General features: G+C 37.9%; 1 pseudogene; it reads right to left on the minus strand.

Annotated features, from left to right (window-relative positions):
* Nucleotides 1-4107: 4107 nt before the first annotated feature.
* LOC123934478 lies at nt 4108-4997 on the minus strand (annotated as a pseudogene).
* Between the last annotated feature and the right edge of the window lie 1045 nt (nt 4998-6042).

Genomic DNA, 6042 nt, shown 5'->3' on the forward strand with positions numbered 1-6042 from the left:
AGAAAATGATCCCAATCTTTTGATACAGGTTGAGACCTGACTTATGACCCAGGATGTGATCTGTTTTGGAGAATGTTCCATGTGCCCTAGAGAAGAATGTGTATTCTGTTGCTTTGGGATGGAATGTTCTGAATATATCTGTGATGTCCTTCTGTTCCAGTGTGTCATTTAAAGCCTTTATTTCCTTGTTGCTCTTTTGCTTGGATGATCTGTCCATTTAAGTGAGGGGGTTGTTAAAGTCCCCTACTATTATTGTATTATTGTCGATGTGTTTCTTTGATTTTGTTATTCATTGGTTTATATTTGCTGGTTTATAATTGGCTGCTTCCATGTTAGGGCATAGATATTTAAAATTGTTAGATCTTCTTCTTGGACAGACCCATTGAGTATGATATAGTGTCCTTCCTCATCTCTTATTATAGTCTTTGGCTTAAAATCTAATTGATCTGATATAAGGATTGCCACCCTAGCCTTCTTTTGTTCCATTAGCATGGTAAATTGTTTTCCACCTCCTCACTTTAAATCTGGAGGTGTCCTTAGGTCTAAAATGAGTTTCTTGTGGACAGCATATTGAGAATTTTTTTTTTATCCATTCTGATACCCTGCATCTTATGATTGGGGCAGTTAGTCCATGTACATTCAGGGTAACTATTGAGAGATATGAATTTAGTGTTATTGTATTGCCTGTATGGTGATTACTACTGTATATTGTCTCTGTTCCTTTCTCATCTACTACTTTTAGGCTCTCTCTTTGCTTAGAAGACCCCTTTCAATATTTCCTGTATAGCTGGTTTGGTGTTTAGCTTTTTAACTCTTCTTCTTTTTTCAATGATAGCCTAGGTAGATACAGTATTCTTGGCTGCATGTTTTTCTCGTTTAGCGCTCTGAATATATCATGCCAGTTCTTTCTGGCCTGCCAGGTCTCTGTGGTTAAGTCGGCTACCAATCTAATATTTTTACCCTTGTATGTTACAGACTTCTTATCCTGGGCTGCTTTCAGGATTTTCTCTTTGTCGCTAAGCCTTGTAAATTTTACTATTAGATGACAGTGTGTGGACCTATTCTTATTGAATTTGAGGGGGGTTCTCTGTGACTCCTGGATTTTGAAACTTGTTCCCTTTGCCATATTAGGGAAATTCTCTACAATAATTTGCTCCAATATTCCTTCTGCTCTCCTCTCTCTTTCTTCTTCTTCTGGAATTCCAGTTATTCTAATATTGCTTCACTTTATGGTATCACTTATCTCTCACATTCTCCCCTTGTGGTCCAGTAGTTGTTTGTCTCTCTTTTGCTCAGCTTCTTTATTCTCTGACATTTGGTCTTCTATATCACTAATCCTCTCTTCTGCCTCATTTATCCTAGCAGTAAGAGCCTCCATTATTTATTGCACCTCAGTACTAGCTTTTTTTTTTATTTCAGCTTGGTTAGATTTTTGTTCTTTTATTTCTCCAGGCAGAGTTTTTCTAATATCTTCCATGCCTTTTTGAGCCTGGCTAGCACCTTGAGAATCATCATTCTGAACTCTAGATGTGATATATTACCAATGTCTGTATCAGTTAGGTCCCTAGTCTTTGGTACTGCCTCTTGTGCTTTTTTTTTTGTGGTGAGTTTTTCTGCCTTGTCATTTTATTCAGGTAAGAATATATGAAAGAGTGAATAAAATACTAAAAGGGTAGCAAAGACCCCAGGAAAATGTGCTTTAAACAAATCAGAAGAGACCCCAAATTGTGGGGGGAAGAAAATGTGGTAAAAAGAAGTTCAGAAATAAAAATTAAAAAAGAAAAAAATAAAGAACAAATATAAAATAGAAAATATATATATATATATATATATATATATATATATATATATATATTAGACTGATGAATAGATTAGAGCCACCCAGTTGATTTTGGGAGTATTCTGGTCTCTTAGAAGAAACTACCTCCCAATAGTTTAAAGAATGAAAAAACATATATAAGGGTAAACACGATGAAGGGATGGAAATATGAATGTAAAGACAATTTTTTTTTAAATTTCTTAAAAAGGATTTGATAAGTTGTTTGAGAGAATGAAGAAAAAGAAAGTGGAGAGAATTTGCTCAAGGTGGAGACTAGAACAAAACCCTATACTAGATTTAGGGTATATTTTGATCTAATACTATTAGAAGTTGTATCCCAAATTTTTTTAGAAGAAAAAACCCATGTGTACAAAAAACAAAGTTAGATACAATGAATGATAAAATATGACTATAATAATGAAGGTTCAAAACAGTTTGTTTTTTTTTTAAGTTCAACTTTTTATTAATAATCTTGGAACAAATACATTAACAATTTCTTAGAGTTACAAACATTTTACAGTTCTGAAGAAATTTTCACATATACCAATTAAACCCTCACAACATCCCTGTGAGGTAGGCAAGGTCGGTGTTACTTTCCTATTACTGAGAACGAGGCTCAGAGGTGAAGTATGGTCACATAGTTGGTAAATGATGGAGTCAGGAGTAGAACCTAGGCTTTTTGACATGCTGCTTCCCTGAGAACATTCAAGTAATGATACCCTATGCTATATAATGAACATTTTTCTCCTATGGTGATCAGATCTGTTTTTATAAGTTTGATGGTACCTTTTTCCTACTATCCAAAAAACTCAAACTGTGATGAGACATGTGTTTTCTGTCACTGGACTCTTTCAATGTGTCAAGCATCATTCCAGCATGAAACGTTCTTGTGTTTTAAGTTTTGAGGATCCTTGGCTATAAGTTCTAAATTACGATATGATATGAAAATTTTTTTAGAAAATTCTGCAAAAGTAATTCCTATATTGAATGTCAAACTTACTTAAAAACAAGAAGCCTGTTTATATTTTTGAAAGCTTTGCAGTCTTTCCCACTAAGATGTTTATATGTGTATACATGGAAAATAGGGAAAGGTATTTAGCAACTTTACTGGGAAACCTATGCATAGTACACCTAAGTGCAGGTCACATTATATTGACTTGTTTTTGTTGTTGGCCTTCTAGAAGAAGGAAAACCATTATAGGCCTTCCAGATCTGCTCCCATCTCATACATGATATCCTCAGCAACAAGCTAGAAAAATGAATTATACCAGTAGAAGTGTTCAAGCAGTAGTGATCGTAGCATACATGTATGTGGTAGAAAGGAAGAAAAAAACTTGCTTTTCAGTGGTTTTTGCCTAGGTCCAGTGTAATTATACTTATCAAGGCAGATTTTAAGCTATAGCATCATCATTGCTAAATTTAGAAATGTTAACTTTAAAACATGAAATAGATAGAATTACAGACTTGGAATATAAGATAGACTGTAACTGACCCCAGACTATGTGTTAAAGGCAGTAAAGTTCAGCATAAAAGGCAATGGATAAAATCCAACTCCTCTGGTATAAAGAGAAAAACAGCAAAGGCACGTAAAGCAGGTTTTAAAAATAGGAAAATGACATTGAACTGTATAACTCTATAATCTGGAATTACACTTTTAAAACTCGGGTTTTAGCCTTCTGAGACTATTGGGAGAAACTTAAGCCTCTGGGGAAGAGGTGGTACAGAAAATGAATGGGATCTAGAAATGGGTTTGAAGACATGGGAAGTTAGGGAACACCAAGAAACATATACTCCAAATGAATATAGAACCCCTTTAAAATCCATCCTTTCCAAAAAATACTTCCTAAATTTAGAGTTTTGATCAAAAAAGTTGGTGAAAACAAAAATTGTGACTATTTTACCCTATAAGAGAAGTAGTATTTAAATGTGTGTTAGAAATTATGCTGTTAAAAGACTAGTCCACTGATCAGGCTATAGAAACTGAAAACAATCATAACATTAATCAAAATATTAAGAAACAATTTTTTTACTTGAATCCTAATGAGAAAACATCGGTATGGTTACCTAAGATATCTAATAATTTTTAAAAATTAACAGTTTAGGGGCGCTTGGGTGGCTCAGTGGATTAAGCCGCTGCCTTCGGCTCAGGTCATGATCTCAGGGTCCTGGGATCGAGCCCCACATCGGGCTCTCTGCTCCACAGGGAGCCTGCTTCTTCCTCTCTCTCTGCCTACCTCTCTGCCTACTTGTGATCTCTCTCTCTGTCAAATAAAAAAAAATTTAAAAATTAACAGTTTAAGCTAATGGGAAAAATACATCTACATTTAAGTTTTCTAAGATAAAACTTGAGAAGATAGAGAATATTCTAGTTCAGTACAGTGGGCTCCAAACCAACTACACTTCTGAAATACATCTTGATTGTACTCCCTACATAGTATCATTATCATCATAATCTTCATGTTTTCTCTTCAATGGGTTTGATTCATTGGGCATGTTCTGTGATGAAACCATGTTGGTAATAAGAATATTTTTGGGCCCAATTATTGAAGGTTTAATCAGAACATTCTGAACTGCAGTTGTTGCAGGAACTGATTTGACAGGTGTGGACTGAGAGGGTGGAATCTGCACTGTATATCTTTGGCTTGTCACTGACACTGGAGGTGCAGCTTTATTTGGGCCAGACGCTGTTTGCGGGGTTGCTACAGTAGGAGTGGAAGGTCTGCTACTAACCGCACCAACACTTAACTGTGGTACTAGTCTTCCCTGGTTAGGTCCCTTTCTAATTAAGGACTTCAGCTTGTAGTTTGGAGCTGTTAAGCAGTATCTGTCAGGTGGCAGTCTGGGTCCTGCATATGGCTTAATCAGTGGTAAAGGGGTTTGATTTTTCTGCCTTGCAATATTGAGTAAAAAAATCTCTCGGAGGAGAAGTAAAAGATTGATCAGCCCAACACTGGATTGCCAGTCTCACATCATCTGCATCAATATTAGGTTTCTTAGCATGGCTTGAATAAATTTTTGCATCATCCAGAATTGTAGTCACATATCGGAAAGCAAATTCCAACATTTGATTTATAACCCTTGGTTCATACTCCGTAATTCCCATATCCTTCAGGATTTGTGCCATCACCAAGGCATGTCTCGGAGCGTTCTTAGGAGGCGCCATCTTGCCGGACTCCATGTTATCCTGCCCCCAAAACAGTTTTTTTTTTTTTTTTAATGAAAGGTACTGTTAAGGCAAACTACTTAAAAAACGTTAAAAGAGGAAAGCATCAAAGTTAAAATAAATTTAGCAGAAGAAAAATATAAAATTAAAAAAATCATTACTTTGCAAGACTAAAGAATCATCAGGAGAAAGCCATGAATTCCATGCTTTGTTTTCTCCTCCTCTGGAATTCTGCTGTTCTCCTTGGTAAGTGAACTTGGTCTTGGCTAGATTTCTTGCTGATCTTCTGGGCAGAAGGCCTTTTTAAGTGAGTCTAAAGTGTATTTGCCTAAGGCGGAATTGTACTGCCCTTACCAGGGGCCAGGCTAAGTAATCCGCTCGGGTTCGCTTTCTGGAGAATTTGTTGCCTGAACACTTTCCATAGGGTTCCAGAGGATGGGAATGAAAATTGCAGCCTCCCAATCTCCAGCCCAGAGGAGCCAAGAGCTCGGAGCCCCACTCCTCAGTGTGCCCTCAGAGAAAAGCGCTCAATCACTCCCATCTCCCTGGCCTCCAGCTGCGTTCCAAGCTCACCCAGCCTGTAACCAAGCATCTCTGTCTCTTGCACACAACCCTGCCTGGAGTCTCCAGCCCCCACAGATCCCTGCACTCTTTCAGGGGCTCTCCCCAGATCTTGTGGTGTCCCTGCTCACAGAGCAGTGGCCTGTGCCACAGATCACAATTTAAAGCAACCCCGAGTTGAGAGCTCACTCCTCAGCTCCGCCTCTGTAGCTGGCTTCCCTGCTCTAATACCTATGAGCTCTGCAACACTCAGACACCCCCAATCCTTCTGTGACCCCACGAGACCTGAGACCATGCTGTCCCTGCTTAGGTTTCACCTCAGCTTAGGCTCTGGAGTGATGTCCTTCAGTGGAGGAGACTTTTAAACATTCTGAAATTGTGCTCCATTGCTCCGCCACTTGCTGGAAGCCAGCCCAGTCCCTCAAGGTCTGTCTTCCCGTTACTTTGGATTCATGTCTTTGCCAGTCCTATCTTTCAGAAAGTGGTCGATTTTCTGTTT

Source organism: Meles meles, chromosome X (assembly GCF_922984935.1).
Source record: "Meles meles chromosome X, mMelMel3.1 paternal haplotype, whole genome shotgun sequence".
NCBI lineage: Eukaryota > Metazoa > Chordata > Mammalia > Carnivora > Mustelidae > Meles > Meles meles.